General features: G+C 34.2%; 1 protein-coding gene and 2 long non-coding RNA genes across 8 annotated transcripts in view; 1 reads left to right on the top strand and 2 right to left on the bottom strand.

The window, feature by feature from the left end:
- LOC1268907 (chitooligosaccharidolytic beta-N-acetylglucosaminidase) overlaps nt 1-6,703 on the bottom strand; it is a 66,079-nt gene extending 59,376 nt beyond the window's left edge. For 2 of the 6 annotated variants that reach the window (XR_009765471.1, XM_061650896.1), the window contains exon 1: nt 5,466-6,701. The gene's annotated coding sequence lies outside the window, so the exon portion shown is untranslated. Of the gene's footprint in view, nt 1-3,930; nt 4,026-5,465 lie in introns of all 6 variants that reach the window. The other 4 variants (XM_061650893.1, XM_061650895.1, XM_061650894.1 and 1 more) reach the window with 3 other exon arrangements.
- A 227-nt stretch (nt 6,704-6,930) lies between these two features.
- Nucleotides 6,931-7,604, bottom strand: LOC133392138 (uncharacterized). The gene is made up of 2 exons (XR_009765478.1): nt 7,462-7,604; nt 6,931-7,390 (listed from the first exon to the last, which is right to left on the bottom strand). It is a non-coding gene; the product is annotated as an uncharacterized LOC133392138 (long non-coding RNA).
- On the top strand, nt 7,112-7,660 carry LOC133392140 (uncharacterized). Its single transcript, XR_009765481.1, has 2 exons — nt 7,112-7,240; nt 7,314-7,660. It is a non-coding gene; the product is annotated as an uncharacterized LOC133392140 (long non-coding RNA).
- Nucleotides 7,661-13,470: the final 5,810 nt, after the last annotated feature.

Genomic DNA, 13,470 nt, shown 5'->3' with positions numbered 1-13,470 from the left:
TCTGTGGTCCGCGGATCACTTGAGACAAACATACTGCAATACAGGGTATTTCCAGTTACTTTAGAATGAAAATATTGTTTTCCCGCGTGCAAGAAGTTTTCGCTCTGACCGATTGAAAATGAAGTGGCCGTAATTCGAAGCAAGACGGTACTTCAGTGTTCATTGTAAAGGTAAACACCAACGTAAAAGCAAACTATTGTTTTCATGTTATGCTCACGATGACGATTTTAAATCAAATCGTCCGTACCTACTATGAAACGCGAGCTGGAAACTGTAAAGTAGGAAAGAAAATATCGGTTAGAACCATCGTTCTTGTCAATAAAAGACAAACGTAACTAGCTTAGTGAAAACGATAACTTTCGGACCTTTAACTTCTTTTGAGTATAAATAAAACCAACTCCGATCATGGCAGGTCAGATTTGTTCGGATTGTCAGGATAGGACTAAGCCCATCCAACATCTATCGACTTCTCATTTAAGGAGTTTACTTATGTCCTCCTACCCAAGGTAAGCCCTCTAAACTCCAACGTCCTAAAGGTTTTTATGATCGCCTGGACGATCAAGTGTCGAAAGTCCGCTTCGAAACAGTATCCACAGTACCCAAAAATTGAACATACCACAAAGCCTTTCTGATATTACTGATTGTTTAGTCATTGATATCGATTAAAAATTATCGAAAAAAAGTATAGAAATTGGGGTTTTTATTGATGCGCAGGATGGCAGTCCATTCTGCTCATGTTCATTTCTGTTTCATAAAGTTTTATACGAATGTGAACTGTATTTTGTCGAAACAAGTTTGTTGATTTGGTATGCACTCACGGTTACCACGAAATTTCAGCAAGAAAAGCAAAGTGGTGTGAAGATTTTTCTAAACCAAAACGTTAATTCCGCAAGCCGAATATGCACCTAAAATTTTATCGGGGTGTCCGTAAGTAACCGCTTACCCAAATCAAATTTTTGTTCATCACGAGCAAGCGGTCATCGCATTATATTTTCCTTTGAGGCTCAAACTGACTTACATGTCGTTTTGACAGAATAAATAAATGCATTGTCAGTAATTTGTTTTACAAATATTCAGTGAAACGACAAAACCATGTATTACTAAATAGCTTTCAGTAAAAAATGTACAGGTGTCCCCCGAGATACGACTGTATTTGGGACCGAAAATATGTCCCAAAGGAAGCCGTAAGTCGAAATAGTCGTATGTCGAATATCTGTGAATATAAAGTTTATAACTGAAATTGCAGAGTCGGAATCTATGAAATTGTGTACTTTATTTAAAGTAATGTACTATAATGTATTAATTTTCCTCCAAAAGCCGTTTACATAATATAGATATTCAAGACCGGGGAGTTGTGGAATCTTTGGAAATGTGTGTATAACGGTTATCAGCATAGAAATTCAAAAAATACATCAACTTCTTCTCAATGACAACTTTTAACTGTCAAAATCAAAATCGTCGTATCTGCGAATCGTCGTAACTCGAGGAGGTCGTAACTCGGGGGACGCCTGTAACTGCAGCAAACTTAGAAAATTTGCAGTGCATGATTCGTACACCATTTCACGTCCTTGCACTACCAGATAGACCGTGCAAGTAGCAAAGTATACATACTACTAGATAGATGTTACTTTTACACAATTTTCGCACTAGAAGATAGACGAAATTTGTGACCTCGTAGGGTGTACTACCAGATAGGGCCCAGATACCAAAACCTAATAAAACAAAATTTGTTAATGACAAAGTTACCCAAAAAACAAAACGCTTTAAAGAAAGCAAGGGAACTGTTCATTAGTGATGGGTAATCCGGAGTGGAGTCATGGATCAACTCTGACTCCGATGCGCAAAATATGACTCCGACTCCGGATCATAACCGGATTTGACTCCGGATCAGTCCGGATCAGTCCGGATCAATCCGGATCAATCTGGATGAGTCCCGATGGACTGATCCGGACTGATCCGGATTGATCCGGATTGATCCGGACTGATCCGAACTCGGAGTCGATGAGTCCGAGGGTTTTCCCGTGCGGACCCCCCCCCCTCCCCCCTCGCTAAACAGTCCGGAGCAACTCCGAGTCCGACTCCGAGGGGTGCCAGAGGATCGATCCGACTCCGGAAAAAAATTGTATTTACCCATCACTTCTTCTTCTTCTTCTTTGGCTCAACAACCGTTGTCGGTCAAGGCCTGCCTGTACCACTTATGAGCTTGGCTTTCAGTGAATAATTGATTCCCCCCCCATAGCAGGATAGTCAGTACTACGTATGGCGGCGCGGTCTATTTGGGGATTGAACCCATGACGGGCATGTTGTTAAGTCGTACGAGTTGACGACTGTACTAAGAGACCGGCTCGACCCATCACTACCGTTCAGTAAAAAAACTTGGCAACACCGGTTCGTATACCGAAGGCTCTAGATCGGAACACTCCAAAGAGTATTCACATATTCCACTTAAATCCGATATTCCATGAGTCAATTCGTTGAATTTAAACGAAATGGAACTGGAATCATTTCAAAGTGAAATTCTTGCTTTGCGACAAGTTGTGCAGAATCTGCAAGATAATTAATTTGGACAAACGACAGGATAATTAAGATTGGACTCATACAAATCCCTATGCAAAATCCCTGACCCGATAAAATCATTACCGAAGTTCGACGGCATTAGAAAACAATTAGCATCATGGCTAAACACAGCCGAAAGCACCTTACAAATTTGTCATGGCATCGTGTCAGAACAACAGGTGTCAATATTTATTACAGCAGTAATAAATAAAATAGAAGGAAGAGCGAAAGATATAATTTGTCTTGCTGGAAACCCTAACACCTTTCTCGAAATAAAAGAGATTCTCTTAAACGCCTTAGGAGATCGTCAAGAGTTTACCTATTATAAAGGTTAACTTTGGCAAACTAAAATGAGTGATAATATGAGCATTCACAAATATTACAATAAAATCAATGAGATACAAAAACCCAAGCTAAACAAAACGAAAAATATTGAAAAAAATGGGACGCTATAAATGATTGTATTGAAGAGTATGGCTTAGCAGCATTTTTAGTTGGCCTAAAACAACCTTATTTTGGTTATGAGCAAGCAGCTACTCCCAAAAATTTGGAAGTAGAATTCGAAAAGAACATTAGTATCGAATCATTCTAGAAAACAACAAAGTTTTACTGCGCGATAACGAAAAGTTAACCTGCAGTACAGCTATAAAACACAAAATTATCACTAAAGATAATATGCCGACCTAAATAAAATCTTACAAATATCCTCACCACTTTAAAAATTATGTAGAGGAACAAATCCAGTCAATGTTACAAACAGGTGTAATTCAACCCTCATCAAGTCCATATTCTTCACCAATTTGGGTTGTACCAAAAAAAATAGACGCTTCTGGTAAAAAGAATATTAGAGTCGTTATAGATTATCGTAAACTTAACGAAAAAACTAACGATGATAAATTTCCTATTCCACAGATCGAAGATATTTTAGATAGTCTAGGAAAATTATAATATTTCACAACACTAGATTTAAAATCTGGACTTCACCAAATCGAAATGGATCCAAAACACAGTGAAAAAACAGCTTTTTCTGTGGACAAAGGTCATTTTGAATTTTCAAGAATGCCTTTTGGTCTTAAAAACGCTCCTGCCACATACCAAAGAGCAACGAATAATATACTTCAAGAATTTATTGCAAAAATTTGTTATGTCTATTTAGATGACATAATAATCATTGGTAAAAATTAAAACATCATTTGCCAAATATTTCAATTATATTGAAACGGTTATCTGAATTTAATTTAAAAGTTCTGCTTGATAAATGTGAATTCTTAAAAAAAGAAACAGATTTCTTCGGACATGTAATAACAGCAGAAGGGATAAAACCAGACTCAACTAAAATGGAAAGAAATAAAAAACTGGAAACTCTCAATCAACCAGAAAGAAATAAAACAATTCCTTGAAGACTGACAGGATATTACAGACGTTTTATCAAAGACTTTTCGAAACTTGCCAAACCTTTGACACAATACCTAAAAAAGAAGAAACGCTAAATGTTAAAGATACAAAATACACACAAGCATTCGAAAAACTTAAAAGCATCTTGACATCAGACCAAATACTTTCGTACCCTAACTTCAATCTACCATTTATCCTAACGACGGATGCAAGCAACTATGCATTAGGAGCAGTACTATCACAAGTACAAGACAAAATAGAACGACCAATTGCATTAGCTAACAGATCACTAAATAAAACAGAAACTATTTATTCTACAACAGAAAAAGAAGCTTTAGTAATAATTTTAGCAGTAAATTAATACTATCCATATCTCTATGGTCAAAAATTCATACTGATAACGGATCACAAACCGTTGACATTTATCAAAACTTTCATCAAAAATTCAAAAATTCTTAGATGGAGATTGGAACTCGAAAACTTTGACTAGGATATAAAATACATAGAAGGACAAGCATACGTTGTCGAAGACGCTTTGAGTTGAAAAGATGAAACTAATACTATATCTTGTCTTTCAGAAACAAAAAACAAGGCACCATTTGAAGAACCGAAGAACCATCTAGAAATCAAAATCAAAACTCATCAAAAATTCAAAAATTCTTAGATGGAGATTGGAACTCGAAAACTTTGACTAGGATATAAAATACAAAGAAGGACAAGCAAACGTTGTCGAAGACGCTTTGAGTTGAAAAGATGAAACTAATACTATATCTTGTCTTTCAGAAACAAAAAACAAGGCACCATTTGAAGAACCGAAGAACCATCTAGAAACGAAACAAATTCCATTTCAGATTCTCTACATAATAACCCACCAACATCTGAAAATGATTCAGACATAATTCATTCAGCTGAAATTTCTGACAACTATTACATTCACTTTTTAGAAAGACCTATTAATAATTATCGTAAAAATATAATATTTAAAAATTCGAATATTGATTCAACAATTACAGAAAGTCCCTTTCCTAATTTTCGAAGAGTAGTCATCCGTAATATACTAGCCTTTCATAAGTAAAACTGTGCTGTTTATATAGTCTATCGACAAGAAAAACTACTGAATTATTGAAATTTTGTCAGTACTTTACTAATTGATTTAATACAACAATATATTACTACCAAGATGCAAGAGCTTATACCGAAGCTTAGAGTTCAATGGTGTGGTTCATTTTGTCTCTTTGTTTTGATGTGTTTTTACATTTCGTGTAAGATCATTTTGCCTCATAGCAAGATCATTTTACCCCGTACAATACATTTTCACGACTTTTGACGTTGACTTTTAAAATTCATTTCAAACATGTATTTAATTGATATATTTTTGAGCGCCAAGTTAAAACATGAATAATAAATGCTTTTCTTTGTTAACCATTTGGGGCTTACTATTCTATAAGTAAGAGTTATCCCTTTTATTCTAATGATTATTTTATTCTATGCAGTTCTATGCTGTTAATACTTACATATTTAGCTAAAATAGTGTACACTTCTTTTACGATACTAGTAACCATCCACATCACTGGTTCAAGTGAAACTGACAGCAAATTCACCACAGTAGCCGCAAGATAGTAAAACATTGTGATTATCTAACAGTATACAATTTATTTCCCTTTTTTCAAACCCCTGGTGTGCTGATAACGATAGAATGAGGTCAAACAAATAATCACAGAATGGCTGCTTCTGCGGTTTTCTACCCAATCGCTCAATTGAAACTAACCTACTTTCTTTATTGAGCACCTGCTATCCTGCAATCGGTAACAGAAAACGGGTAGTCATAATTTTACACCGACTTTAGCGTTGCCTTTGATTCCGTAAATCAGGGGTCTTCAAACTTTTCAGCTCACCGCAAGTGCTTCGTATATAACGTTGTTGAGGACCATTTTGACGTTACTTATGGTAATGAGAACGTTTGAATTTTGTTTTAATATGGAAATACTTAATTAATATTTTAAATTTCTACATTTTTCGTTTATAGTAACTTGCTTTTTGTCTTGGTTTAGTGCAAATAAAAAATTGATGAAAATTTTCGAACTAATATGATATTTACATAATCCTTTAGAATATCATCGCGGGCCGCATGCGACCCTCGGGCCGTAGTTTGGAGACCCCTGCCGTAAATCACTCAATGCTAATCTCAAAACTATCAAGCTACGGATTAAATGGGGCGTTAGTTCAATGGTTCTTCTGTTATTTAAGTGATAGGCGCATTACAGTCAATATTTCCTCTTGTCTATCTGCAACATTCATCAAAATTTGACAGTTTTATGAATCGATTTAACTCGTTGTGTAATTACAATAGTATGCGTCTCAGCATATCAAAATGCTCTGTTATATCGTTCACTAGGAAAAGATTTAACCCACTATTTACGGTAAAAATTGTTTGATAAGATGTTTCTTATCACCCGGACGTTAACGACCTCACACACACAAGCGAACGGAACGGTATGGTAAGCTTTTAACAGCACGTTTTAAGCGCTAACAAAAGTGAACAAAGAGCCGGGCAATTAACCTGTTCGCTCCTAATGTGGAGAAGCAATTCTGAAATAACTATTGCTGATAATTCAACGGAAGAAAAATCGCAAAGTTAATTATCTTTCGATCCTATTTCTATCGATATCGACATCGAAAATCTTTCATTGGAAAGCAACATGACAAATGAAGCTGAACTCACGGAACAGATTAAAAATCTTTCTATTGTGATAAACCATAGGCCCGATTATTAAACACAAATTGTAAAGACAAGTTGTCAAAATCGGAAGATTTGTATTATGACATCCGTTTGTGTTGTGTGTTGGAAAAAGAAAATTTGACGAAACACAAACTCACAAGCTTACTGCCAAGATATGTATTATGAAACACAAACGGAAATCCCAAATTGCCAAACTGCTTTCCGTCAGCTTTTTGTCACGGAAAGGCGCCAATCTCAGATTGTTTGACCAACACAACACAACAACAGAGTTGTTACTGTTGCTTTCACGACAAAATATAAGTATTTTATTTCAGAAATTATCAAATTTTATCATTTTAAACAAAAATATGTGTACTGCCTTATCCATACAAATGGCAATATGCTGGAGATACTGGTAACGTGCTGCTGTTTTGGGTTAAGAAGCTGCTGTTTTGGGTTAAGAAGCTGCTGTTATTTCCTTCCTCTGTTGTACTTCGATGGTAGTCGAAAGATGAAGGGCTCACGCTCCCGGTTTGCGTTAAATAGCATTGGATTCCAGCAACTTCTTCAGTGAGTGACTGTTTCAACAACCAACAGCATAGGTACATGTAATTATCACATCTAATACTGCATACACTTTTAGGAATACTCGGAGGGTTCGATCTCCGCCAGAATGTCACGGAAAATTTCCTTCTACATACGGAATTTTTTTTCTTAAATCTGAAAATAACAACCACAAAATGATACATGTAAAACACGGTTTGCACAAATGATCCGCATGCTTAACTCACGCTTGGTTATAAAGCTGTAACGGGTCGACACAAACACCGCAGTCGTTTGACCGCACCGCGATATTTTGCCAGATCTACCGCTGTTTCTTCTTCACTGCTGCAATCGTCACTTACGAAGTGGGATAAAATCATTTCGATGTTTTAAACAAGGATTGTTGCTTGATAAACGATCGTGTCTCAAATAAACTTGTTTACGTTTTTTGTTTTGATTTTGAACATTTTGACACATCGACACAGCTTTAACGAAAGAAATAATTTAACGAAACTTGTCTGTCACAAGAACGGTTTCAAAATGCATACCTATTTTCCGTTTGTCTTGGCGCACTTGTCTTGTGTCATTTCCGTTTGTGTTTAATAATCAGTCTCATTCTAACAGTGGTTGAAGGATCATCTCTTTTTCTCACAGTGAGTTTGATACGAAGTGACACAAATATACACGAACATTTAAACACTACACAAATTACACACAGTTCCAAAATTTCGAAAATATTAAATATACAGAAAATAAGGTGGTAAGAAAGAACATAAGTGACGAAGATGGGGGGGGATCCCCCCGGGGGGAGTAGGATTTTCGGATCCTACTATGGAATCCTTGGTGAGAATTCCGGTAAAACAAAAAAACGGAAAAAAAATAACAGAGGTGAGCGAATTATTATAAACGATTCATATGAACCGGAAGAAATCTTCTTAATCGTGGAAAGTGTAACAAAAGGCAAAAGCTTAGCCACATACAACCCTTTTCTCTTTGCAAAGGCAACAGAAAACGCAATTGGAAATGCGCCATTGCAAACTACATTACTTAGAGATGGGAAGATTCTCATCAAGGTGAAAAACAGAAAAGATGCAGAAAAATTAAAAAAAATAAAGCTTAGTTGGGGAAAAACGGAAATACAAGTAAAAGTAGAAGAACACAAAACCCTTAATTCTTGCAAGGGTATAGTGAGATGTGATGCCTTCAAATTTATGACGGAAAATGAATTGAAAGAGGGATTAATCAACGATCATGTGTCAGACGTATATATTTTCAAAAGGAAAAACTTTAATGGTGAACTTGCTAATACAAGAACAGCCATCATAACATTCGAAAAAACTAAACCACCCAAGGATATACACATAGGATATTTTAAGGAAAAAGTGGAATTATACATCCCTCTACCAATGAGATGCATGAAATGCATGCGACTCGGTCACATTAAAGCGAAATGTTTTAGGGAAAAAAAATGTGCCAAGTGCAACGAAAATTTTCACGAGACATGTAACAATCCCCCCAAATGTGCAGAATGTGGAGGCAACCACTCTACCCTAGACAAAGAGTGCCCGATATTTAAAGATGAATACGAAATAAAAAGAATACAAACTATAAACAGAATCACACTCAGAGAGGCTCGAAAAATACGCAGAGACGCAGTGCCTGCAATTCCTAGGACGTACCTAAAAGAAACTTTCGCGAATACAATAGCTAGAAATAATAGGGAACATACCAACACAACAACTAACAACCAACCAGAACCAGAAAACGAAGAAGAACAAAACAACCAAAGAATAATCATAGAAAAAGTAACAGAGACTCCAAAGAACCAAAAATCAATACAATCGATCGAACAAAACGAAACGGATCACATAACAACAAAATACATTGTAAACAGAACAGAAAATAACACAGAAAATGAAAATTACATAACAAACAACTACCAAGAAAATGAACAAACAATAAGAAAAAGAACAAGAAGCGAAACAATAAATTTCAGTGACACAGAGGTATATCTGAGTGAATCAGAAGTATACCAAAGTGACACTGAAAATTCTAGATACTTAAATGCAGCAGAAGAGTTAACCCCACCAAATAATTAATAATTTGATTTGACAAGGTGTGAGCAGGAAAAATGATTTTTTTCAATATTATCCAAACAAACATACAATCACTGAGAAAAAACAAAGAAGAACTTAAACATCTCACGCAAACACAAGACATTCATGGAATATGCCTACAAGAGACATGGACCAAAAAAAATAAGAATATTAAAATACCAGGGTACAACACCATTAAAACAGATAGGTCAGATGGCTATGGAGGAAGCTGTATCCTTATAAGAAAAGGAATAAAATACAAAGAAATCAACATCACAAATCAAGTAGAAACAATTCAAACCACAGCAATAGTAACACTCAAAACAAAAATGACTATTATATCAATATACATAGCACCACAGGCAAGCAATATAGAGATAAAAAATACAATAGCCCAAATAATACACAATACCAAAGACATGGAAAAAGTTTTAATAGTGGGTGATTTCAATGCGCACCACAGATATTGGGGAGATGATAAAACCGATAAAAAAGGTGAAATCATCCTGGAAGAATTTGAAAATTCAGAATTAATAATCCTACATAACAATACATACACATGCATTCCAACAGACAAAAACAAAAGAAAAACTTCAATAGACCTATCAATAATATCAAAAGATATATTCCTAGAAACAAACAAACAAATCACAGACTATCATATAGGAGGCAGCAACCACAAAGTAATAAAAATTACCCTAAAAATTAAAAACAGCTGCTCACCCACATTCGTTATAAATAAAAATAAAACATATAAACAAATAAATGAACTAGATCACACAAAAATTAACACAATAAAACAATGCATCAATAAAATCAAACAGATAACTAAAAATAATACTCACCGAACAAAACATAAACTAAAAGTATGGTGGAATGAAGAATTAAAAACTGCCTTTAAGAATCGAAACATAGCCAGAACTTCCTTTAATAATTCACGCACTATAAAAAACTCAATGGAATGCAATAAAAGAACAGCTATCCTGATTTACAAAATAAAAAAACATAAAAGAGAACTATTTTACCACACTCTAGATAGTATAAACTCCCAAACTAATACCAAAGAACTATGGGACTTAGTATACAACATTAACAATAACAAAAATCATGCCAAAGAATCGAACATTATACACAATGATAATAAAATAGCCAAAGACTTTTTAGATTTAAACTTCGAAAAAAATAAATTATCCAAATTTAGAACAGATACAAACAATGCAACCCAAATAGACATGGAATTAATTAATAAGGAAATATGGACGGAATTACTAAAAAACAAGAAAAATACAGCACCAGGAATAGACAAAATAACTTACGAAATGCTTCGTAGCATAAACGAAGAAACACTCAAGATCATCATAAAAGATGCAAACAATATGTGGATGAAAGGAAAAATACACAAAAATCTAAAACAAATCAAAATTATAGCCATACCAAAACCAGAAAAAGATCCAAACAATATAAACAATTACAGACCAATCGCACTCATTCCGACTCCTACAAAAATTCTAAACTCTGCAGTACTCCTCAAACTAAATAGACACATAGAATTAAGAAAGATTCTACCAGAAACCTCTTTTGGATTTAGAAAACACAAAACAATAAATCAATGCATAAATTACCTAACAAATCAAGTATACCAAAACAAAAGGAAAAATAACATGACCGGGGCAATATTTATAGATTTAGAAAAGGCATATAACAAAGTCAAAACCAAAACACTGATACAAAAATTAATTAACGCTAACACACCAAACCAAATAACTCTATGGGTTACTAACTTCCTTAAAAATAGAACAGTAGAGATAGAAAGTAACACAAAGATCAAAATGCTAGTCACTAACGGATTACCCCAGGGAGATGTAATGTCCCCAACTCTATTCAATCTATATACCAAAGATATACACAATAAAGTAACAAATGAAAACACAAAATTAATACAATATGCAGATGACTTTGTGATAATTGCCAGAGGAAAGGACCAAAACGAATTGAAGACCAATCTTCAAACATCTTTAAATTCATTCATAAACGAAATAGAAGAACTAAATCTCCCCATAAACACGGACAAAACTAAATATATGATATTTAACAATAAAAACCAAAATTTCAACCTCAACATACGAAACACACAAATAGAAATAACCAACACATACAAATACCTCGGCACCATAATAGACAATAAGCTTAAATTTCATAAACACATAGAATACCTGAGAAATAAAGCCATAGATAGACTAAACATTTTAAAAATACTATGCGCAAAAAATAACAATCTAGACCCACAAAAAGCTCTAATAGTATACAGGTCAACTATGCGAAGCATATTTGAAACGGGCTCATCATACTTAAACAATAGCAACAAAAGCAATAGGAAAAAAATAAATACAACAATTAACCAAGCGATACGCAAAGCTACAGGATGCACAAAAACGACACCCATCAACACCTTGCACGCTATTGCAGCCGAGATCCCATTCCAATTCAGATCTAAATTCATAGCACGTAAAGAACTAGCAAAAATAATAGTATATTCACACATATTAAGAAAACAAATAAATAAGATAAAAGATAATAACTACAATAATAAGTCAAAATCATACCAAGAGAAAATATATGAAGAAGACTACAAAATTTTAAAACATCTATCCATTAGCCAAATGAACAACATTGCAACAAAAATAAACATAGACACAACACTTAATAAAGAAATAGGTACCAAAGCAAACAAAAATAAAGAGACGATTAAATCAATAACCTTAGAAAAGATGAAAAACTACAACAATAATGGACCAACAATTTTTACGGATGGTAGCTTAAAAGATAATCAGGCGGGAATAGGAATTTACATAAAAGATAGAAAACATAACATATACAAAGAATATAAAATTAAAAACATAGCATCAATAGCAACAATAGAACTGATAGCCATCGAAAAAGCTCTGGAGATAGCTAAAAAATATAAGATGAAAAACATAATCCTATATACTGATAGCCTGACCTCATGCAACATCCTAAAAAAAGCACAAAAAGAACCACAAATAGAAGGAATTATATATAACATATTACAAAGATGCACCAGCACTAACACACAAATTGTTTGGATACCGTCGCACGTAGGTATAAACGGAAACGAAGTCGCAGACGAATTAGCGAATAAAGGATGCCTAACAAGTATAGAATTAGACAATAAAATAAGGTTTACTGATGCCAAAGATTTGTACCGTAAGGAAATGGAAAAACAGGCTACAGAATGGTACACAAATGAGTCCATTACTAAAGGACAGAAATTCCTTAATTTTCAAACTGAATTCAAAACTGAAATTTGGCACAAAAACATAAAAATTAGCGGGAAACAAATAAAAATAATGAACAGAATATTATCCGGGCATGACTATTCAGATTACTGGCTAGCCAAAATGAAAATAACCCAAAAAGGTGAATGTGAAAATTGCAGAAAATCAAATACAGGATGGCACATGATCTTTGACTGTCCTAAATACAATAATAATAACAATAACAATAACAATAGAACAAAATTTGAAGATTTCCGAAAAACATGGAGAGAACCCTCTGGAAAAACAATAAGGCAAATTATAAATTTCATAAAACAAAATCACATAGAAATATGAAAAGAATGAGAGGAAAAGGAGAAACATCTTTTATCTCTTCCTGCAATGGAAGATCATTTAAAGAAAAAAAAATCTCCCTAAAACCTCAAAAAAAAAAAACAAACAAACAAACAAACAAGAGAAAAAAAAATAATAGCATAGATAACTATAATTAATTAGAGAAATAAATGGAACAACACAAACAGATGGAAACTAACTGAATTTTGTTTTCAAAACCCAGTATAGTTACCCACACACACATACACACCAAATTCAAAAAAACGGACACAAAAACAACACCCAACAGACAACACAAAACAATCTGAGTATCAAACTCCGTGAAATAAACGATGTGACAACCAAATACTGAAAGAAGAGAAAAAAAAATAAAAAAAAAAATAAAGAGAAATAGACTGCAAGGTCTCTCTAACAATCAAGATGGTCAACCTCTGATTATGATGTCCCACAACATCATAGGAGGACAAACCCCATCACCCAAAGAAGAAGAAGAATAATCAGGCCTCATATGACAGAAAAAATAACCCAGCAC

The sequence above is a fragment of the Anopheles gambiae genome, chromosome 2, assembly GCF_943734735.2.
Source record: "Anopheles gambiae chromosome 2, idAnoGambNW_F1_1, whole genome shotgun sequence".
Classification (NCBI taxonomy): Eukaryota; Metazoa; Arthropoda; class Insecta; order Diptera; family Culicidae; genus Anopheles; species Anopheles gambiae.
Note: the sequence above shows the minus strand (reverse complement) of the source record. Positions and strands in the feature narration are given on the sequence as shown.